Source organism: Balaenoptera acutorostrata, chromosome 15, assembly GCF_949987535.1.
Source record: "Balaenoptera acutorostrata chromosome 15, mBalAcu1.1, whole genome shotgun sequence".
In the NCBI taxonomy this organism is placed as follows: Eukaryota; Metazoa; Chordata; class Mammalia; order Artiodactyla; family Balaenopteridae; genus Balaenoptera; species Balaenoptera acutorostrata.
The window spans coordinates 66597142-66621282 of record NC_080078.1 but is presented as its reverse complement, the minus strand read 5'-3'; the positions used below and the strand labels follow the sequence as shown (position 1 = coordinate 66621282).

Here is a 24141-nt window from a genome sequence, read left to right as displayed (position 1 = left end):
TCGCCAGCCCTCGAGGTCCACAGTGCAGATGTTTTTCCTGCAAGGCCGAGCCCACCCGTTCCTTATGGTCCTTACAGTTGCCAAAGGGACCTTCCCAGACATGGTTCTGTCATGCCCCAAACGCGTGCCCCATGCAGACCAAACACCCGCAAAGGTTCCGGCAGCCTCCAGGCTCCTTGTCAAGTGGAAACACCTTAGTCTGACATTTGAGAGAGACTAAAGGGGGTGGGAACTGATGTTAGCTGAGCCCCTGTGGTGTGCCAGCACTGCTCTAGGTCCTTTACGTAACAACCCTAACGTGGTCTCAATCAGATAGGTGCGTTTGTCCACATTTGACAGATCAGGAAGCCAAGGCTCAGATCAGCTAAGCGATAGCCCGAGGGCACGTGGCTAGTACACAGTGGAGCTGGGACTAGAGCTCAGGTCCGGCAGATTCCAGAGCTTTGACAAAGACCCAAACACAAGCTGACTTTCTGAGTCACCTCCCAGCACCCCCAGCTCCCTGCACCATCTGCTGCATGCACACCAGACTGCCCGTTCTTCAAAGACGCCCCTATTTCCCTCCCCTCTGATCCAGGGGAGTGGGTGCCCTTACCCCCACAGCTATCAAAATTCCACTTGGCCTTTGGTGCCCAGCACAAAGGCCCCAATCTCCTTGAAGCCTCCGCTGATCACCAGAATAGGAATCCACGCTGACATAGGCCATAGCACCTCCTTTACCTCCCCTGTGTCATGTCCGTGTCTCTCTAGGCTAGACTGGGAGATCCTTGAGGAGAGGATGCTTCCCCAGAGGACATTTACGACCTGCAGGAGGTACTCAGGGAATATTTTTCAAATTGAACAAAACTGAGTATGACCTCTGAGAAGAAACTGTGGGCGGCTCGCATTGCCATCAGGAATGTGGCTCTGACTCACACTGCCTAGATTTGAATCCTGGCTCCCCAACGACCGAGCTGTGTGACCTTGAGCAACTGTCTTTTCTTTGCTAAGCCTCAGTTCCCTCAATCTGTAAAATGGGAGGAAGAAGAATTCCTACCTCAAAGGGTTTTGTGAAGATTGTGTGAGTTAAGCCCTTAAAGCAGGTGCCTGGCATGTAGTAAGTGCTCGATAAATGTTGGCTGCTACTATTCTTACCCACAAGCCTCCCACCCACAAAGGAAGCGGTTCCAGCGTGCTCCCACCCCCACCCGCCCACCCACGCTCCCGTCCCCTCCCCTCAGGGCCTCCTCTTCGCAGTCCCAGCTGGTGCCCCTGCATTCCCTCCCTTGTATTTTCTGGTCATTGGGTTCCTATCAAATGTGGCAGGGGTGAGTGTCAGGGCCAACCGGCCTCAGAGCCAACTGGTCTTCCCTCATAGCCAATGGGAGCAGGGAGTCCAGAGCATTCCCCACTTCCAGGGGATCCTGGCCGGGAAGCAGAAAGCCACAGCCAACCCCTCTCTCAGGCTCCCAGCCAGTACCTCTCTGCCCCTACCCCTCAGGACCACAGGAGCACTCGGGCCACAGAGCCGCCCTTGCCTCGCAAGATCCAACATGTAGACCTCTCCACCGGGACCAGCCCCGGCACATCAGGTGTCTGGCTCTGCTGGACACCAACCTGGTATTCCCAGACACTGCCCCAGGTACAATGCCATGGTAGAGAGAGGGGTTCTGGACTCAACCACACACTTCCCAGCTGTGTAACCTCAGGCAGGTAACACGATCTCTCTGAGCCTTAGTTACTTATCTGTAAAAAGAAGATAATAATAGCACCTACTTGTCAGGGTTGCTGTGAGATAATGCAAAGCACTTACCATCCCAGTGCATGGAATACAGTAAGTGCTCAGTAAATGTCCTCACTCTGATTGTGTAATCATTGGTATTACTCCAGATAAAGATTATTATCCTTTTTTTATAAATGGGGACACAGAAGCCCAAGAGGCTCACAAGGACACCCATGCTGGAGCGAACACAGATGCACCTCCTACCTCAGCCGGCCTAGTCAGGAGACCCTCTCTACCGCCCCCGCACACTCAGGCCCAGAACTTGCCTGGGCACCAGCATCCTCTTGGCTCTGGATACTCCCAAGAGGGACCAGGGCTACCAGCCACCTATGCCTCAGCCCTGGTCCATTATCTGTGAGGCAGCCTGACCTTTCCTTCTCACCTTTCGGGGGCAAGGGCTGGGAGACCAATGTAAGGCCCCTCCTAAGAGGTAGACTCAGGCTCCAGGCTATAATGCCCAGCCCATCAGAGTCCTGTGTATGGAACAGCCGCGGCAGCAGAGAAGCAGGCATTTGGGCTGCACGAACCCCAAACCAGTTAGAAGAGCTGGGTACATTAGTGCTGGCTCTCTCACCCAGTTGCCTGTGACCTTGGACAAGTCATTCTTCCTCTCTAGGCCTCATTCAACGTTTCAATATTTACTGAGTGAGGACTACAGGACCAAGCATTCCACTCATGCTGGTTCTGGGAAGCAGTCTTCCATGAAGCTCACAGAACTGGGCCCAGGGAACGGCCATGTGGCCCAGGAAGGGTTTAATAGGAATAATGGCCCCTGCACTGATCTCCTCCAGGACTGCCTTGAGGGGCCCCTCAAGGAACCATGTGCACACACACAAATCTGGTACATGGGGTCAGCAGGCAGGCATGACCTCAGACTGGTCAGCAGAAGCCAGCTTCATCTCTGCACGGAGTTGGCAGAGCCTCCCTGGGCCACAGTGGCTCAGAGAGGAGGCTGGCACAGGCCGCCACTGCCGCAGGCTCCATATGGAGGAATGGGTGGGCAGGCGGGCACACAGTCACCTCTCTTCTCCACACCCTTGTCCGGGACAGGCAGCACCGATTCTTCCAGGAGCTTCTGAGGGCATCATTCGCGTTCCTAGCTCTCAACCTGGCCCAGCTGCTACTGAATCTGGAAGACTCCTAATGCTGGGAGGTGGCAGAGAGATGGAGCAGCTGAACCCCACAGGGCCTCAGAGAGGTCCTAAACCCAGCCCTCTTACACTCCCACCTCTGGGTGCAGAGGAGGCGATATGAGGATCCAGAAGTGAAGGCAGGAACGCATGGCAGTGTCTCTCCCTCACCGATGCGTTCTCAGAGCTCTGGAGCGGGAGGGGGTGGGGGTGGGAGCTGGGAAGCAAGGACCACGGCCGGTGCCGCAAAGGAGACCAGTATCCTCAGTACTCCTTCCTCGTCCTTGTCCAGCCTCCTACGGTCCCCATGGACCACCCCCAGCCATAGCTCTGCCAGACAGTGGCCTTAGCATCTGGTAAGTACCCTGGTGGCTGCAGTCACTCGCCACCACAACCATGCCTGCCCCCAAGATCCCAGCCTCTTGGGCCCTTGGATGTCCCCAAGTGTGAAGGTGCCAGACACAACTGGGACCCACAAGTCCTCTCCCTCTAATGGGTAGGGGAAGCCTCTGGTCAGGACAACACCAGGCCAGAACCTCAGTGGTCCTAGGGCTAAGTTCTATCCCCCCAGCTTTGGGAGACTCGGAAGGGAGGTGGGATGGGAAGTGAGCCCCGAGTGGGGAAAAGACTGTAACCAGAGGGTGAGGGTGAGGGCGAGAGCTCCCCAGCATCCCAATCTTCAGCCAAGAGACTGTCCTGCAGCATCGGAAGCCTGAACGGAGATATCCAGAGCGCTCTCGGCCTCCACGGAGGCGGCAGGAGTGGTCTCGGAGAACGGAGCGGGCCAGCCCAGCACCCAGCACAATCGTTCATCCCTACAGCAAGCGTCAGCCCCCTCGCCTGCCCACCTCTCTCTCCAGGCCTCGGGGAGGCTGCAGACCTGGGAGGTAGGGAGGAACTGCAAGGACCTCCCCCGCACTGGCCGGAGGGCCAAGAGCCTGCAAACTCAGTTCCTGCCGGCCGGTCCCGACCTCCCCCAGGGCTGGAGGCTGGGCCTCCGGGTCCCGAGCCCCTAGCCCCCCGTGCCACCTGATCCCCCGCACGTGCCTACCTGGGCCTGGGGGTCCCCATCTCGGGTAGGCTGGGCGGGGGGCGCCCCCTCGGCTCCTGCGGGCCGGCAGGCCGCGGGGCGGGGCGGGCGCGCCGGGCCGCGTTGGGCTCTGCGGAGCAGCCTGGTCCGCGACACCCCCGCCCGCTGATGGATGCCGACTGCAGCAGCGGCGGCGGCGGCGGCTCGGCGTGCGCCGGGGGCTGGGCACCGTGCCTACAGCCCCGGGCCTGGCGCCCGTCGCGCGGCCAGTCCCCGCCCCCGCCCGGCCTCTGCTCCCAGCCCTGGGGCAGCCGCCGCGCGCCTGCCTGCTCCCTCGCGGCGGCCCTGCCCCTGCCTCCGCCTCCTCCCTGCCAGTCTCCCTCTCCCTCTCTCTCAGGCTCCCAGGCCACCTCCTCCCGGGCGCTGCCACAGCGGCAGTTACCGGACCACCGCGGGACTGTGCATCGGCAGCCAAGTCCGGCGCCTCCGCTGACCCCACCCTGGCCTTGGACAGCCCCTGTCCCCGCTCGGGCCAACCCCTGTTGGGGGCTCGGCGGAGGAGGGGGGGCGGAGGGGAGAGGAAGAGGAGAGGATCCCTGACTCAGAAGGGGTGACTCAGCCTCAGCCCACCGAGCCCAGCCGAATACCCTCACCTCCCCGGCAGCTCAGAGCTCGGGTCAGAACTTCCTTGGGACTCAGCGCTCCTCCCCCACCGGGGAGGAGGTAATGCAAATGTCTCCTGGGATCCCGCGTGTGTATGTGTGCATTTGTTCATATGTGCTTCGGTGACAATGACCATAAGTGTACCAGTGGGGAGTGGGCCCGTGTACAGATGTTTCTGGATGTGCCCGGTGTGCATCCAGGCTCCAGGAAGGTGGGGTTGGGGGGTGGCCAGCTGGCCTGTGGCACTGAGGTCCTGGCTCAAAACCAAGTGAAGCCCTGCTCCTCTCCAGCAGCGCTGTCTCAGAAAGCCCTCCAGACCAACTCAGGAGATCCACAGCGAGGACCTCCAACGGCCTGGCTTCTAGTCCAGCTCTGTCATGGGTCAACCAGTACCTCTGGGCACGTTGCTTTCCTGCTCTGGGCCTCACTTTGCCAACAGTGAAAGAAAGGGTGGATGTACCTATCTCTCGGGGTCCCAGTTTGTGGGGAAGTCCTGAAAGATGGTTGTGTAACCCACAACATGATCCCCAAAGATTTCTGCCCGTGGGTCCACATTTGCAGCCCACATGACCCCTACTCCCTAGCCAGCACCGCCACCATCCCAGGCATACACATCCATTCTTTCCTTCTTCAAATCATTCCTGAGGACCTACTATGTGCCGGCCACTGTTCTAGGCACTGCAGAATCCACCACACTGGAAATCACAGAGGCCCAAAGCTGGGACGCCACCCAGGTGTGAACCAAGCCATCCGCACCACCACCCCCTCCCCATGGCAGGCTGCATTTCCTTCAGTGCCAGCCTCACCACTGGGCTGTGTCCCTTAGTGTCCACCTCACCAGTATCCACCTGAACTCCCACACTCCAGCAACAGGCAGCCCCCTCCCTCCACTCCTCTCTCCCAAGGTGGATGCTCCATCACAGCGACCTTCCACCCCAGATGCTAGTACCAACCCTAGGGCCTCCACAGGACAAGGCTATGCCCTCTCCCCAGCGCCCCTCAGAGAACCCAAGATAGCAACCATGTCCCTTCTCCCCACCCCCAGATCAAGCCTTCTCTTCTCCAAGTTAAACGTCACGCACTCCTTCACCAGATGTTCCCAAGACACAGCTTCCGGTGCCTTCACTCTCTCTGCTGCCCACTAGGCTCAGGAGTGGTCAGAGAGCAGAGAGCCAAAGGAAACCAGATCCTCCCAGTCCTAGAGAACATGCCCTCCCTCCAGACAGGAGACAGGAAGATGGACAAACCAGCACAGGGCCAATTCCCAGAAGGACCAGAGTCCTGCTGGGCGGACTTCCTTGTAGATGTTCTCCTTTGCCTTTGGACTTTTCGTTCCCCAGCTTCCAAAATTCAGTTCTTCCCAGGAACTCCCCAGGCCCTCAGGAGTATGGCCTTGGGCAAGTCACTTTGCCACTCTGGGGTGCTCTGCTTGAATTCAATTCACCACACATTTATTCAAATGAATGAGTGAAAGGACCAGTAAAACTTAGGAGTTACACCAGATGAACTTATTGTTTCATACACACATCTGCTAAGAGATTTCTGACTGCCTGCTTCAAGTATTTTTATTCCAAGTTGATTCTTAGCCTCCTCTGCTTGCTGCCTTTCCCAACCCTGGGTTCCTGTGGGCAGGACAGAGCTGCCAAGCCAGAGCCCTCCATTCCTCCTAGATCAACTCTCCTTCCTTCAACCCTCCTCCCCTTCCTTCCTTTCCCCAGGCAGGAGCCTTCCCCTCCCTCCCCTGGGGCAGGACCACTTTCCCACCCTCCTCAGCTAGATGGAGCCTCTCACTTTCCCGGAGGAATCCAGGCTACATTCCAAAAACCAAGGCAGAACATTCCCAGCCATCGTTCTGGTTTTATACCCGAAGGGCCCAATTCCCTTCAGGTCAGTGGGACCACACAGAAAACTGGGCTTCTTTTACTGTTATCGTTATTTCTCTTTCTATTATTATTATTGGCTAACATTTCTATTAGCACTTTCTAGTTTGCAAAGTACTTTCATGTTCCATCCTCACATCTTGTGACATACTGTCACCCCGCCCCCGCCATTTTATAAACAGGCAGTCTGAGGTCCAGAGCGGTGAGTGACTTGTCCAAGGTCGCACTTGCACAGTAACACTGACTCTCTGGACCAGACATCTTCCACTTCACCCCACAATAACCTTTTCCAGAGAAATCTGATTGTGGTGGGGCGGGGGGGTGGGGGAACTCTCTGAAGAACACACGGCCCCCTGTAGGCATCAGTTGAAATCACTACCCCAGATGCTTGGCTGCCTTCATTCCCAGGGCAGGGAAACTGAGGCACAGGACCAACCCAGAACCACATCTTGTGAAAGCCCCCATGGAGAAATGCTAGGGTCCCAGGTGAAGGATGAGGAGCCTCCACCCCACCCCCCGTAAAGAGGGGCTCTTCTGAATTCGGCTTCCAGCCCTGGCTCTGCCACTTCTTTCTGTGTTACTTGGGTAGATGATTTGACCTCTCTGAGCTTCAGTTTTCTCACCTATAAAGTGGGAGAAATTCTTCCTGCCCTACTTCTGTCGCTGAGTTGCTGTGATGGGTTAGCAGATGCTGGCAGAAGAGAAAGGACAGGACCCCTCATCCCCTCTCGGGTCTGCCTGGGAAGCAGGAGAAAGTCTTTCTTCTTAAATTTTAACTGGAGGGTACTTGATGGTGCAAAAGTGCTAGGATACAGGAAAGCCAGGAATAGGATGGAAGTGATGCTCTCCCTTGGCTGGGAAGGCAAAACACATGGTGTCCGCTACAGTCCCCCAAGGCCACTGGTGGGGCAGAGACCAAACAAAATACTCCAGCAGGTCCCTCCCACCCCTCCCCTTTTATCTTTCAGATAAGGAAACCAAGGCCCAGAGCAAAGCAGCACCTTGCCAAGGTTACCCCAGGTAGTCAATGGTCTCACGACTCCCAGACACCAGGGGCCCCTTGATTCCTGGGTCGGCAGGGTGGGGTGGCAAGCACTCGTAGTGCAAGGATTTACTCTTTCATTCAGCAATCAGTGACGTGCACACTGAGCCTGGGGAAGGCAAGAGGAATTGGGTAGCCTCTGTCCTTGAATTCACCGTCAGTCCAGTGGAGGACAAAGGCACACAAACCTGCACATCAGAGGGTACAGTAAGCTGAATCACCGCCACTTTCTGAGTAGTAGCTCTGTGCCTGGCACCAGTCACACATTTGTTTAATCCTTATAACAATTCTCTGGCATGGAAATTATTAACTCCTTTCATAGCTGGAGTCACTGAGGCTTGGGGTTAACGACTTCCCAAAGTTCACCCAGCTAATAAATGGCAGGGCCAGGATGTGACTGCCAGATCTGTCTGATGTCAAGCGCTGAGCTTCAACCCTTATCACCCCCTGCAGTGGAAGCTCGGAGTCTTAACCACTGAACCGCCAGGGAAGTCCCTAGATTTTGAAGATTTAATAAAAGAAATGTACTGTATCTCAATAACTTTTGTATTGCAATTATAATATTTTGGATGTATTAGGTTTAATAAAATATATCATTAGAATAATTTTATCTGTTTCTTTTGGCTTTTTTTTTTTTCACGTGGCTACCAGAAAATTTAAAATCACATATGTGGCTCGTATGTGCGGCTCACATATTTCTTTCGGTCAGCACAGGTTTAGATTCTCTGAGGTCCTAGCCCAGCCCATGGGGCTCAGAAAAGGGTTCCTGCAGGAGGGGACACCTAAACCAAACTGGGTTAAAGGCAAGGTCATGGGGAGGAAGGTATGCCAGGGCAAGAGAGCTGCAGGGCCTCTGGCTCTGGTCCCACAGGGCGGCCAGGCCTGGGTGGGCTGTGCTGCAGCCCCAGGAGCTGAGAGCTGGGCCAGCTCGTGGAGGAAGTTACCAGAGCCAAACTTTCCAGATCAGCGTGATCTACAGGCCTGGGAAGTTCTGCCTGACAAGGCTGTTCTCACTGATCCTTGATGCTCTCTGGAAGGCCCTGCAGGGCAGCTGTGTCCGGGTGTAGGGAGCGGGTGGAGGGATGGGCAGCCGTGCCCACCTGACAGGGACCTCCCGGCTCCAGCTGCTCCTACCGCCTCTCCTTCAGTCTCCTCCAAGAAGCCTCCCAAAGCACTACAGTCCGCAGGGACCTCGCCATCCCCTCAGACCTTCCAGCCCAGACCGTGGGAACTGCACACTCCTGCCTTCGGTCATACTCTGGCCTGGAATGATGATGAAGCTGCACAGAGGGTCACAAAGCACGAAGCACTTTTTCATCCTTAGTGTGGTGAAGAGCCTGGGGGCAGTGGTTACCTCCGGGGTGGGGGTCAGGGGCAAGGACAGGGGAGTTACATTAATAGTACAGGAGCTGTGTGACCTTGGGCAGGGCCTAAACCTCTCTGAGCCTCAGTTCCCACCTCTGTACAATGGGGGTAATATCAGCACCACCTCTTCAAGCTCCCATGACATGAGAGAATACCCAGGAAGGGCTTAGCAGGCCCCTGCGGTACCCTCAGTCCCTCCAAAGCCTCCAAAGGTCACCTCTCCTCCAGGAAGTTCACCCTCCATGCCTCTGCCACCCAGTCTGTCCCTTCTCTAGCCTGCTGGGCCACACATCTCTTGTCTCTACTTCTGAATTTGGGGTTCAGTTGTGATGAGGCTCTCTGACCTCTCCAACAGGACTGAATTTGTCAAAGGTGGGAACCTTGCCTGTCCCTTCCTTTCCATCGCTCCTCCCCCTCCCCCTCTCCTTGCACTTCCCCCACAGCCAGGCCCCTGCACAGGGCTGCGCATCCCAGAGGCTCTCACAGCCCACTCTAGTGGCTTGAACACTTGGCCACTATCTTTGGCCAAAAACAATGTGGGTCGGATGACTGTGCACATTCTGAGGAGCTGGTCCCGCTCTGCTCCCTCGCGGGAAGAACCTTCAGTGGCCACACATTCTCTGATGAAGCAACTCAAATCTCTCCGCCTGACTCTGCAGTCCTTCACAGCCTGGCCTCACCTGCCTCTTCAGCCTCATCCTCAGGGTCCCTGCGGGGAAGCTCAGTCAAACTGAATGGTTCTGGGCCCCCAGGGCACGGCGGTGCTGGCACTGCCTCTCTGCTTTTGCAGGGGTTCTTTTCTCTCCCTGGGAGACCCTCTTTCCCTTTCCCACGGTCATTCTTTCAGCCATCCTCCAGGAAGTCCTTCCTGATCCCCTCCTCTTTACAATAACCCCACCCAGCTAGGAGGAACCTCTTGGCCTCTCCCCTCCCTCCTACACTCTGCCCTCCAGCCCTGGGATGTGTGAATTTCTCCCCTCAGTGCCCAGCTCAAAATATGTGCATGGTGTATGTCCCTTGGGACACATCTGCACTCTCAGAGCCAGAGGCCAGGGAGCAAGCCCGAGTCAGGAGTTCACCCCGGATGCCAGGACCCTGCTGAGTCCTGCTGACCCAGACTCCACCTCGGCTACATTTCTTAATGGATCTCCATGCTCCTGCTGTCCCTGGGAAATCAGCCCTCCCCTAAGACGTCTGGGAGCCATACTCCTGGGGCCTGAACATAAAAGATCTGGCCACGTTCCCACTGGATTCAGACATCCACCCAGCCTCCCATCGGGTGCCTGAAGTGTCAGCTGAGGTTTGCATCATCACAGCATCACAGATTTCTTGCAGTCAGAAGAGACCTTGGAGAGGATCACACTGAGGCTGGGAGCAGTGGGAGGCAACAGGAGAAAGGCTATGTGTGTTTGTCTGTGGTCCCCTGTGCCAGAAGATGCTGCAGCGACACCATCAATCAACATCAGCATCGCAGAGAGCCTTTGGGACTCCTCTACGTGCTGGCACTGTGTCTAGCAATATGCGTACATTTTCAGTTTTTAATTTCTTACTTCTCTGTAAGGCAGAGATTATATATTCCACCTTGATTTTACAGGGGAGGAAATGAAGCTCACAGCAGATAAGCCACTAGTCCAAAGTCACACTGCTAGTAGGTAGGGGGCCAGGATTCAATTCTAGGTTTGCCTGACTCCAGAGCTTGTTTGTCCGCCATTAATCCTGCATACATTTGATTTAACACAAATTTACTCTAAAGATGCTGGCCATGTTTTAGTTCCTGTCTGGGAAGTAGTTACATAAATATGTGTAAACTTATGATCTGTGTACTTTTCTGCATTTATATTATAACTTCAATAAGGTTTTTTATTTTAATGTTTTTGTCCCAGGGATGAATCCATGCTAGAGATTTTGGGGGTGTGAAATACTCTTAGTATTAGAGTCTGAAGCTAGAAAGCTGGGTTTTGTTTTTTTTCTTTTCATCCATCTTTCCATTTCAATAGGGACTGTCCTAAAGAACTCATAAACCCCCAAGCCAGACCAGCAAAATTTCACCTGCTGTCTGTCCGCTGCTCAGATACAAACATTTTCTTGCACTTACATTCCCAGCCCAGGTGCCACCTAGCCAATATTCAGCTTCCAGAGGCTGGTACTGTTCTGCAGTTTTTGCAATCCTCTCCTCATCCACCCATCTGCCCCAGACAGCTAGACCAGCCGCTGCATCACTGTTAATCCCCAGCTTCATGAGATGGCCAGGCAGCCACGTCTGGATGTTCCCATTTCCTCGCACCAGGCCAGGCTGGGCAGAGAAGCCGTCTGTGTACGTAAACCCAGCCTTCTGCTTGGGCGGCTCTTGCCGGACTCTCCTGGCCAACTGGGCCCTCTGTGGCTTTTATCTTCCTGCCCAAAATAACCATTGGCTTCAGTGGTTCTCTGGGCACAAATCAGACTCTCATGAGAGCCTGTGGCAGCTTGAAGACAGGAAGGGCACGTTATCCATCTCTGTTTCCCCAAGGCACCAGGGCAAAGGTTTGTGGGATTTATTGAGCGCCTCTGTGTGCCTGGAGGGACCTGTGTTGGGGGCGCGGGCTCGCTAGAAAACACGGTCACGTTCTCCGGAAGCTGAAAGTTTAAGGAAAGAGAGGAAACACCAATATCAGCCAACCGCAATAGAAGGTTAAAATACTAAAGGTTGTCAGAAAGGGAAAAAATGTTTTGGGAGTTCAGAGGAGAAAGAAATGAGAGAGGAGCAGGTGTCAAAGAAAGTTTCAAGGCAGAGGTAGCATTTAGGTTGAGCATTAAAGGCAGACCAGAAGGACAGTCTAGATGGAGGAGGTAGCATAAAACGAGGCACAGGGTTGGGAAGTACAGGGTAGACTCAGGAAACTGGCCTTTTTTTTTTTTTTGGCCACACCTCGTGGCTTGCGGGATCTTAGCTCTCCAACCAGGGATTGAACTCAGGCCCTGGCAGTGAAAGCGCCAAGTCCTAACCACTGGACTGCCAGGGAATTCCCAGGAAACTGGCCTTGAATGACCCAGAACCAAGGATGCCAAAGGTTGAGGCTGGGGCTGGAATGGCATATAGTGCCAATGGGAGCCTCAAATGGCATACCAAGGGTTTCCTGCACTGTCCAGCAAGTAGCCACACGCGCCTATTTACATTTAAATTAATTAAAATGGGATAAAATGTAAAAGTCATAGCCACGTGCGGTTGATGGTTACCATATTGGACAGTGCAGATGTAGAACATCTCCATCACCAAAGACAGTTCTACTGGACAGCGCCGATACACACAGCAGAGAATCCAGAAGACGTTGAGCAGAGGTGCGACATGATCGGAGCTGGGCTTTAGGAAGATTAATTTGTCCCAGGTAAAGGGTAGGTACCTGGAGGTAAGAGAGGCCTGGACCCAGGGCAGGCATTGCAATAATCCAGGTGAGATCAATAACCACGTCTATTCCCTGGGTTCCTCTCTTCCTATCAGGAAGCAGGAAAGCAGAGAGCCATGGTTCTCAAAGTGTGGTCCCTGGAACAGCAGCATCACCCAGGAACTTCTTGGTATGCAAATCCTCGGGCCCTATCCCAGATCTACTAAGTCAGAAACTGGGGGTTCAGAGCAGCAGCCTGTGCTTTTATCAGCCCTCTCCTGATTCTGATGCATGCTCCCGGCATAGAGGCTAGGAGCCCACTCTGGTTCCAGACTCTACACCCTGGAGTCAGAAGACCTGCCTCCATGTCTTGCATGTCTTGGCTCAGCTGTTTACTAGCTGTGCTTAATTCCTTTGTGCCTCAGTCTTATAAGGATTAAAGGAGTTAATACATGTACTTGTCTGAGAAGAGTGCCTGGCCTATAGGAAGTGCTCAATGAATGTTTATTTTTAATCCTCATGGGCCACTTCATCTATACTCCTATGGTACAAAGTTGAATTCCTCCCACAGACAATGGACCAGCATCTGTCTCTACCTGCCTGTCCATCATACAGTATTCCTAGGCCCACTCCCCGTCCCACCATTTACTTTTCTCCGGGCCCAGAGTGCCAGTTCTTCTCCCGGAAGGCAGGGGCACTTCCTGTGTCAAGGGAGCATTTCCACCAGGGGAGAATGTCAAGGCAAAAGGGGCAGATTTAATGTCCTGAGCTAAGATGTCCCGGTAGGAAGCAGGTCAGGAGATGCCCCAGGAGTCTTCCCCTACAAGACCACCTGGGAATAGGATGTCTGGAGGTGAGCACCCAGCTGCCCACTGCCATTGAAAGCCTCAAGCCTGTTCATTCGGATCCATGCCAGCCAAAAGGGCATAGGAAATGGTACCTGGGGTTCTGTCTACTGCAGGTAGCTCAATCGTGACTCGGGGAACTAGCCAGGGAGGACAGTGTCAATAAACCTGGTTTCTGATCTTGGCTGTGAGATCTCGGGCAGTCATTTTCCTCTTTGGATTCAATTTTCTTGCCTCTAATGTGAGGGTGTTGGACTAGTGTGTTCTTAACCTTTTATGGGTCATGGTTTCCTTGGAAAATGCGATAAAAACTGCAGAGCTTCTCCCAGAAAAATGCACATGGGCACACATCCAGACACACACACACACACACATGCACGTGCACACACACACACACCTTATTATGATTTCAGGCATCAAGAAGCCTCATGAAACCCATGCATAGCTCACCCCTTGGGTCCATGGACACTTGGTTAAGAAACCTTGGCTAGATGGTCACTAGTCATCATGATAAGAAGTCAGCTATATTTGTATCTAATTTAAAGGAACCCTATGTTAAAAATTTCACCAAAAAGATGAGATGTGAAATGGGCTTTCATAAGATTCAGTTGTTGATCGGCTAAATGCTATGCATCCCTCCAAGAGCCTATCTCCGTCCTTGTCATATGGCCTTGGTAGTCTCCCCACACTGTCCCCCCCAGACTCAGCAGAGAGTGAGCACATAGTCCTGAAAGACACCCCTGCCCCACCAGCTGTCTCTGGCACTTCCCAAAGAGTAGACAGATTGTCCCCGGCCACGAGAAGGTAGAAGAGGAAGAGTCTGGCCTGACTCTTGTTCCCCCACCCCAAATCCTTGGCTCAGATGCCAGTCACTAAAGACGCTCCAAGATGCCACCTCCAACCCCCCAAAACACACACACACACACAGTGCCATGCGCATGCCCTCCCTCGCACAGCCACAGCCAAGGGACTGCACCTCCAGACACTTGGTGGTGCGGCCACTTGGAACAGGTGAGGGTTATTTTTAGAGGCTGAGTGACAGGACGGGTGAGAGCAGTTCCACTCTGTCAGAGCTCCCGCTGCCACCACCAGCTCCGATGAATCACTACCCACTACGCGAATGTCCACATCTGTCAGCATGGCCAGAGAGGCTGCATTGGCTTCAGGAATGAATGCCTTGGATTGGTGACCATGCTGATCACACCAGCATGAGCCCAGGATCACACCAGGGGCAAGACGCCCAGCCTGAGTCAGTGCAGCCGACCCAGACTGACAGCCTTTCCCAGCCCAGCCCAGCCCAGCTTATGCCACCAGGCCACCAGGGGCCTCTCTCTGCACAAGTCCTTTTAGAGTGGCTGTTGATACCTCTTCCCCTCCCCAGTCTATCTGTAAGCCACCCACTCCCACACCACTGCAATCTGGTTATGAATGGGCACCCAGTTAACCAGGCAGACTTGGATAGTGTCAATGCAGCCATCAACTGGTTTCATCTTTCTGAAGGAAAGGGGCCCTTGGCAGTGAGAGTGCAGAGTCCTAACCACTGGACCGCCAGGGAAGTCCCCTCTGGAGGGCACTTTGCAAAAGTGCATGATAAGCCTTAAAAATGTGCATACCTTTTCATCCAGAAATTCCTCTTCTATGAATTTATCTGTGAGACCAATGGATATACTCAAAGATGTAGCCATAAGAACATTTGTCTGTTGTATACAGGAGTCTTGTATACCAGAGTGAAGTGGAAATTTGGAATTAATATAAACGTCTAAAAATAGTGGGTATTTTACATAAATAGTGATAACACATATCCTGAAATACTATATAGCTGTTAAAATATAGTGTCATGGATCTATATGATTCTATGTAATGATGTTCATAACATAATACAGAGTTTTTAAAAGCATATGAGACATGTGACCCAATTTCTATAAAGTATGTGCATGCATACATAGAAAAAAGAAAACTTGGAAGGAAATATTCAAAACATAATGTTCCCAGGGATTGTTTTATGATAGCGGAATTTCTTTTGTGCTTGTTTGGGTTTGGTTTTATTTCATTGTTTATTTTCTGTTGTGTGTATGTGTGTGGACATATATTATTTATACGAGAGAGGCAACAAGAAAGGCCCATAACCCTCACCTCACTCACAGGTTCTGGCCTGAACCAGAATCATAGCCCTTCCTGGAATCTCAGCAGAGCCCGCCCCCCTTCAGCCACCACTCTTATCAAGTCTCCGTCTGGCTTTGAACTTTGCTGCCTTCCTCAAGTTGCCCCCTGGGATTTCACTAACTGGGGGCCCCATCCAGCCATTCCCCAGAGTCCCCTGACACAGGCCTCCACAGGGGAAGTCCCCTCCTCCAAGGCCCCCTGTTCATGAATCTCATCCAGACAGGGAGAGTCCAATCCCAGAGAGAGTGTGTCTCATTTTACAGTAAGAGAAATAATAATTATTATAATAAAGATAAGAGTGGTAGTGAATCTTCACATTTATACTCTGTCTTCCTTTTTATAGAGCACTTTATTATACACATTTCACTGAACCCTCCCAGAGGTTTGTGAGGCAGGCATTATTATACCCATTGTACAGATGAGGCCCAGCAAGTATAGCTGCACAGCATTTGCCAAAGGTCACAGAGTGAGTCAGGATTCAAATGCAGGTCTGAGTTCGACATAGAAGGAGTTAAATGGAAGAACTGAACAGGTTACCCTGAGCCCACTTCTAAGGAGCCGAATTCAACAGAGCCCCTCCTCCCAGCTGAGCTCACAGTTGCTATACCACCACCCCCTGCCCAGAACCCCACAAAAGCCCTTCTGGGGCCACATGCCCTGCATCTCCACACCAGTCCATCATTCCCTTCCAGCTCTGGCAAGTCCTTGCTGCCTCCTCGGGTCTCCTAGCAACAAGACATCCTGTGGTGCCTCTCTCTCCACCTCTGGGCTCTCCAGCTTGGGCCTGTCTCACTGAGGGAGGGGGCAGCCAGCAGCCTCCTCTCACAGGGGTTGTGGCACCCATGTGTGGTAGGGGCAGGGAGAGGAGGAGATGGCATCAGCCTGCATGGCCCCCACTCTGGGCCTGCTCCCAGCTCCACATTTGGGGCACTGGCTCTGGCTGTGCTGCCTTTTCTTGAGCTCCTGACTATCTGCTGACTGGGACAAAAAAAGAAGCTGAATCCTAGGGTTTGAATTCTGGTCAATTCCAATTTACTTTTGCATTTTTGAAATACATGGAATCTTCCCATCTGAATATTAATATTAAAAATAGCAGTAATAAGTACTAGCCACAAAAGAGTTACTTTATTCAGTGCTCAAAACCACCCCTGAGAAGCAGGAGCTAGCATCCCCATTTTACAGATGAGGAACCTGAGATGTAATCTGCCTAAAGACACTCAGCTAAGGAATGAACGAAATTTGAACAAGTGTGTCTAACACCAAAGCGTATGCTCTGACCACCGTACCACACCGCATCTCTTAGAAATCATCTGGTCCCACCCTCTTACCACACAGATAGGGAAACTGAGACCCAGAGAGGGGAAAGGATTTGTAATCATCCAGCATTTACTTATTTACTGAGCAACTACTGTGTGTGATGCATGGAGCTAGAAATGTGAATAATAAACTATTTCAATTCCACACTGTTGGGTAGATGGGCAGTGACTATTTACTGAAAATTGCCAAAGCTGAGCAATGGGTTCATGGAAGTTCATTATAATATTCTCTCTAGTACTCTTCTTCATGTTTGAAATTTTCCATAATAAAACAGTTTTAAAAGGACTATAGAAAGATGGCTGATGAATATGTAAATTTTAAGTCTAGATGGACTAGATAATCAGTAAAATCACCCAAACTTGGGGATATTTTGCTCTGATTGTTTTTTTTAACCAGGCTATCCCATTTTATAAATTTATTTATTTATTTATTTTTGGCTGCATTGGGTCTTCGTTGCTGCGCGCAGGCTTTCTCTAGTTGTAGTGAGCAGGGGCTACTCCTCGTTGCAGTGTGCTGGCTTCTCATTGCGGTGGCTTCTCTTGTTGCGGAGCACAGGCTCTAGGCGCGCGGGCTTCAGTAGCTGTGGCACGCAGGCTCAGTAGTTGTGGCACGTGGGCTCTAGGGTGCAAGCTTAGTAGTTGTGGCGCATGGGCTTAGTTGCTCTGCGGCATGTGGGATCTTCCCGGACCAGGGCTCGAACCCATGTGCCCTGCATTGGCAGGTGGATTCTTAGCCATTGCACCACCAGGGAAGTCCGCTCTGATTGTTTTGAAGTTCAGGAAAAGGCAAGTGTGCTGGAACCCACATCATAGCCTCTCTTCCTCCATCCTTCTATAAAATTCTCCTCCTCTGTGTTGTTGCTAGGAAACCAGTGAGACAGGAGAATCCCACTCTGACTGGCTGGGCCTTCTCCCTTCCCACACTGCCCCTTTGGGGGATACAGTGCCCCTGCCCCCGGGGGAACTGACCCTACCAGGCAGGCTCTCTGTGGATCCACAACCACATGACGCAGAAGGAGATCCCATAGGCCACTGGGAGAGAGGCAGCTATAAACAGAGAACCATGATTAGAAAGCAAGTTACAGGCCTCTCTCTGTAGGTTTCCAAGTCACAAAAACTTCCTAACAATCAGAGGGGCTTTACTCAAGTTGCTCAAAGTTTCCAGAGAGGGTGAACACACACAAAGCAGGAGAATGACAATGTGAGCATGAACCAGAGAGAAACTACACAGCAGAGGCAGAAAATGTGACAGACAGGTGGAGAACAAGACGCCACTGGGAGGCAGTACAGCACGATGGTCAAGGACTGGCGGCAGGTCAGAGCTCCAAGCCCTGCTCCAGTGCTGCCCAGCTAGGAGACTGAGCAAATAACTTGGCCTCTCTGACCCTTTATTGTCTCCGCTGCAAATTGCGGATAATTCTATCACTGTATTGTATTCACAATACAGAGTGAATGTAGGCACTGAATGAGGCAAGACATGTCAAGTGCTTAACCCAGTTCCTGGCACATAGTAAGCACACAATAAACAGTGGCTTTCAAAGTAAGTGCTAACCGTCTAATCCAGCAATTCCACTTCCGGGTAAATTCACCCAAAAGAATCGAAAGCAGGGTCTCAAAGAGATGTTTGTACATCCTTGTTCATAGTATTATTCATAATAGCCAAGAGGTGGAAGCAACACAAGTGTCCGACAACAGATGAATGGATAAACAAAACGCAGTATATACATACAATGGAATATTCGACCTTAAGAAAAGAAAAGGACATTCTGACACACGCTACAACATGGATGAACCTTGAGGACATTATGTTAAGTGAAATGAGCCAATCACAAAGGACACTGTATGATTCTACTTATATGGTATATGTAGAGTAGTCAAAATCGTAGATACAGAAAGTAGAATGGTGGTTACCAGGAGCTGAGAGTAGAGAAGAATAGAAAGTTATTGTTTGATGGGGAGAGAGTTTCAGTTTTACAGGACAAAAGTTCTGGTGAGAGATGTGATGACGGCTGCAAAACAACGTGAACGTACCCAACACTGCTGAACTCTACTCTTAAAAATGGTTAAGATGGTAAATTTTAAGTTATGAGCATTTTACCACAATAAAAAATGTTTAACAAAAAGTGCCAGTCTGAAAACCAAGAAAGAGAGTAAAAGACTAAGAGACCAAGCTAGAGAAAGAACTGAAAAAGTGAAGAGTATCGTAATACAGAAATGGGGTGACCCAAAGAGGAAACACACACTTTGCACGCACACCCTTGCAAAGCCGTCGAGCATAAATGGAGGAATTTTCAGTAGGGACCTGCACCTCCAGGATGCTCAGGGCCGGCTCTCTATCCTCAATTCTGTCCCCACGGCGTGGTGGTTCTGGTCATCACTGAAGCACAAGCCTGTGGGAAAATCTAGCCTCATTCCTCTACCGCTGCCCAGAATCCTCAGAGAAACAGGGAAGGATCAAAGCCCAGAGGAATTGAAGGAAGGAATAACATGTAGAGATGGCAACTTCCAGGCAGCAGAGCAACATGTGCAAAGGCCTTGAGCTATGTGCTACATGTGGGGAGCACTCCAGGGTGGCAAGAGCCTCTGGTATAATAGAGGAAAGTGGGAAGGAGAGAGTGGGGCAAATGGTAAAAGGCCTTTACGGACCGCCTACCACATGCTGGGCATTGTCGTACATCATCATCTCAGTAACCTTTAATCTTAACAGGCAGGTATTAACGTTTTATGGAGGAAGAAATGCAAATTCAGATAGATAAAGTAACTTACCCAAGGAAACATAGATGGTGAACAGAGAGTAGGGATTTAAAACCCAGCTGATACCTAACCTCATGCTCATTCCTTCAGCCCATGGGATACGAGGACATAAGGCCAAGACCATGGGTTCTACAGTCAGAATCCCGAATCCCACTCTATCCTTCACTAGCTGTGTGATGTGGAGAAAATTACTCAACCTTCTGAGTGTCTGTTTCCTTAACTGTTAAGTGGGAATGACCATAGCACCTACGTCATATGGTTTTAAGAGAATCAAACATAATAACGCAAGAAAAGTGCTTTGCACGCGGTCATCCTAAGAAACACAAAGTAGCTTTTATTATTCATTATGCTTAGGCCTCTAGGCACCCGCCACAGAAACCACACACAGACTTGCAGCCCTTGTCTGTCCCTGGCTGAGTCTAGTGCAGTCTTTGGAGCAAGGCAGAGGCCAGACCCAGACCCCAGATAGCGCTAAGAGCCCAAACTGGGCAGGAACCATGTAGGAGCAGCAGGAAAGGACCTCCTCCACTGTGTTCTTGACTCCGTGACCTGCCTAAGTGGCTCTGCAGACGCCCAGTGGGATGAAATCTGAGCAGTCTCCGTTCTCACGGGACTGGACATAATAGAAACTACCAGGGCTGCCAACTCACCTACCCGCTGGCCTACACCATGGGCTGACCCCCACCCCACGGCAACTTCCGGAACCAGGTGACCTACAGTCGCAGAGCCTCAACACCAGGAAGGCCTCTGGACACCATCTAATTCCACCCCTCGTCATACAGATGGGAACACTGAAGCCTGGAGATAAGTGGGAACCTGCTTGAGGCCATAATGTGAGCCAGTGGCAAAGCTGGAACACAATCCTGAGGCACCTGTCTCCCTGGTCTACTGGAGTTTCCTATTTTGCCTTCCCTATTTTTTTGTTGTGTCAACTTTGTTTAAATATTCAAATTTCAAGAGGTTTAGTCACCCCTATAAGTCTAACTCTGGGATGTTGGCTTTATGGGAAAGGCAAGAACTTTGGGGACAGACATATCTGGGTTCAAACCCCCCGCTCCACCACTTCCCAGCTGAATGGGAGGGCAGCAGCTAAGAGCAGAGCTTACAGTCCTAGCTCTGCCACTTCCTGGTGGTTAAGTCCCTATAAAATCATTGCTTCCATTTCCTCTTCTGTAAAGCCTGCCTCGTACAGTCATTTGAATATAGAATGAGAAAAATATTAAGAAAGGACCTGGTACAGTGCTTGTTCAATAAATGATGTCTCTTGTCAGCACTGCGATCTTTAATGCTATGATTGGAGCATGTTGCCAGCAGGTAGCAAGAAGGTACCTCCGTCTCAAAGCTCTTGCTCTCTCAGCTCCCCTCATGGAATCATGGAATGTTAAAGCTGGCAAGGGCCCCATTTTACAGATAAATCGAGATCCAGAGGGAAATGACTAGCTCAAGGTCACAGAGCAAGTTAATGAGAACGTTGAATGAGAGCCCAGATCTCCTGACTCCTACGGACTTAATTCCATAAGCAAGAGCTCTTACTCTCCAGGCAGCTGTGTTTGTGTGTGGATTTGGGGGAAAGGGAGGATGGTCTTTTAGACCCCAAATACCAAAGAAGAGCTGGCTTCAGCCAGAGTGGAACTAGAGCAGCAGCCCTGGCATCATGGAAGGCCCAGGGCAGAAGCAAAGTGGGGTTCCGTGCTGCCGGACCAGGCCATCTTGGCCAGCAGCCAAAGTGGCCCTATAGGCACAGCTCGGAGTCCTCTCACCAGTTACATAATAAAGTAATTACGGGATTAGGGATAAAATTAGTCACTTGTGTAATTATTTTGCTTAGAACAAGAACAGAAAGGACCTTTCTAAAGAGTTGTTCCTTGGCCCCTCCCAAGAGTATTGCTGCAGAGACGCAGATGAGTGACCAACCACACACACAAACACATATACACACGGCAGTGATGGTGCTTTTTGGACGGGGCTGCTTGGCTTCCTGTGCCTCACAGCAGGCCCACACCGATCAGTGAAGGCCAGGGGCTACATTCTCTGATGCTTACGTTGTGGAACACCTTTGTCACATTGCAGCAGGGTACACTGCTTCCCCTCAGGGACCTCCACCACAGAGAAACTGGTGATACGGTCTCTTAGGCCCCTCCCCAACTGCACCATAATTAGATCTGGGTTCCCCTGACCTTTCCTCCATCGTGGAGGTTGGTGGTACAATTCCAGCAGTACCTGGGGGTCCACTAATCCAGAGATGCCCCCAGAATTGGCCACTGTGGTAGGCAGAATAATGGCCCCCCAATGATGACCACATCCTAATCCCTAGAATCTGTGAATATATTACTTCACATAGCAGAAGGGACTTTGTACATGTGATTAGGTTAATAAGTTGGGGATGGGTAGATTACCCTGGATTATCCAAGTGGGTCCAATGCAACCACAGAGTCCTTATAAGTAAAAGAAGGAAGCCGTGGAGTGAGTGTCGGAGAAGGAGGTGTGACAATGGAAGCAGAGGTTGGAATGATGTCATTAAGAGAAGGGGGCCACAAGCCAAGGAATGTGGGTGGCCTCTAGAAGCTGGAAAGGGCAAGGTACGGATTCTCCCCTGGAGCCTCTACAAAGAACACAACCCTGTCAACACCTTGATTTTAGCCCCATAAGGTCCACTTTCAGACTTCTGACCTCCAGAACTATAAGGTAATAAATTCAGGTTGTTTTAAGCCACTACTTCCCTGGCAATTTGTTACAACAGCAATAGAAAATTAATATAGCCTTGGGACTTCCCTGGCGGTCCAATGGTTAAGACTTTGCCTTCCAATGCAGGGCGTGTGGGTTGGATCCCTGGTCGAGGAGCTAAGATCCCACACGCCTTGTGGCCAAAAAACCAAAACATAAAACAGAAGCAATATTGTAACAAATTTAATAAAGGCTGTAAAAATGGTCCACATCAAAAAAAAAAAACCCTTAAAAAAAAAAAGAAAATTAATATAGCCTTGGAGCCCACTTTTCCCTCCAAGATTGAAACCCTCCATGAAATTTTCTCAAGGGCCAGCCAGGGAGATTCCTAGGGCCAGAACATACCCTGAATCACCCCTAGGGAATAGGCCAGAGAGACACCTTTGGTGGAAACAGCACTCCAGAAAAACGGATGGTTCTGGGAGGAAAGGGAGACGCTACCTTACAGCTACACTCGGACTCGGCCCCTCGACCACATTCTCCAACAAAGGGACCCTGATCCCCATAAGGCAGACCATCTGCAGGGGTAGGCTGGCTTCAGGGAAAGAGACTTCCCGGAAGGCAGAAGCCTGAGTGCTGGCCTCAGCTCAGTCTGAGTCACTAGGTAGCTTCCTCTCTCTGAGCCACTGTCACCATGGCTCAGCATCTATCAAGTGCCAGGCTGGGTGCTTCCACACTTTACACGGATTGATAAAGCCCCACGATGACCTTGCGAGGCGGTCACTCCCATCATGCCCATTTTACAGGCGAGGAAACAGACTCAAGCAGGTCAAGAGGGGAGCATGGTCTGAACCTAGGCAGCCTCACTCTACAGCCCTATTCTGCCCCCATCGTAGAGTGAATGAGGGGCTGGACACCAGGAACAGGCTCTTCAGACCTGAAAGGAATCCAGAGCAATTCCTGTCCCATCACCCTGGACGCTGGGGCTGTAAAGTGGCACAGCAGTTGGGCAAGATTTACTGAGCGCCTGAAAGGCATCCACAGCCTTTGACCCAGAATTCCCCTTCTGGGACCCCACCCTAAGAGACATCATCTGAAATAAAGAAAAAACACTTTTAGGCAATGTTCATTGCCATGTCATTTACAAGAGAATAAACTGGAAACAACCTGACCATCCATCAACAGGAAAAGGGGTAAATGGATCACGTATTTAATGGAATCCTCTGTAATGACACCGAAGGCGGCTTCGCATCCACCGTTAAGTGAAAAACGCAGGACAGCCCTGAAGATGAACTGGGGAAGACGATGACTGTGTAAAAAAAGAGCTGGAAGGAAACCAAACTCTCAGCAATACTCAGGAGTCATTTTTTTCCTCTTCCTGTTTTCCAAAATCTCTGTACTGTGATTACTTTGCTCATTTTTTTTAAAAAAAGGGATTAAAAAACAAAAAAACAACTGCAATGGAGCCCTGAGGACGCCACACACTGAACAATCAAGGAGAGGAGGGGGAACAGGCAAATTCGAGCCGGCAAGGGAGGTAGTGGGGAAGTTGGAAAGAAGGGCGTGGTGTCACGGAGATGAGGGAAGAGAAGGAAGTGGGGATCCCCGGGAGGCACCTGGGAGGCGTTGGTGACCAGATGCTTGTCCCTATGTCCCCAACAGCATTCACAAAGCAACCAAGGCACCAGGAAGAATCAGTCATCGACGCGCACACGTTCCCCACTGAGGAGTCTCAGAGTGGCCGGTGTCCCAGGAGCAGCACTTCCAGTGGAAGCCAGGCACCCAGGAGAAGCAGAGACGTGCCGCCCCACGGCCATCCGCTCCCAGCCCAGGCCCAGCAAAGCAGAGGAGGCTTCAGGTAGAAGAGCCCGGTCAGGAGTTTCTTTGTCTTCAGGACAAGGCACTCCTGGTCCATAACCACTCATCAGTTCTGCCACCTGTTTCCGTGGGGACCACATTCTACACAAGCACATATGTGGGTGCATTTGCACACACACACACACACGCACGCACACACACAGTCACTTCTTGGGCCTTTCCTCAGCCTCTTTGAGACCCATCCCGTAGATGCTGGGCCTCCGTGGTGTAAGCAGGGACCCAGCATGCCCAGAGTCACACCACCAGCCTGCTTTCTTTGCCTGAGAAGCCCCTTCCTCTGTCCATCC

General features: G+C 51.6%; 1 protein-coding gene across 22 annotated transcripts in view; it reads right to left on the bottom strand.

Moving 5' to 3' along the window:
• The window catches only part of EPB41L1 (erythrocyte membrane protein band 4.1 like 1), a 119852-nt gene that overhangs the window by 63397 nt on the left and 32314 nt on the right, over window positions 1–24141 (bottom strand). For 3 of the 22 annotated variants that reach the window (XM_057530301.1, XM_057530307.1, XM_057530300.1), the window contains exon 1: window positions 3944–4412. The exons of 2 other annotated variants lie outside the window; for them this stretch is intronic. The gene's annotated coding sequence lies outside the window, so the exon portion shown is untranslated. Of the gene's footprint in view, window positions 1–3943; window positions 4414–4575; window positions 4622–24141 lie in introns of those variants that run through there. 17 more of the 22 variants (XM_057530299.1, XM_057530305.1, XM_057530303.1 and 14 more) reach the window with 11 other exon arrangements.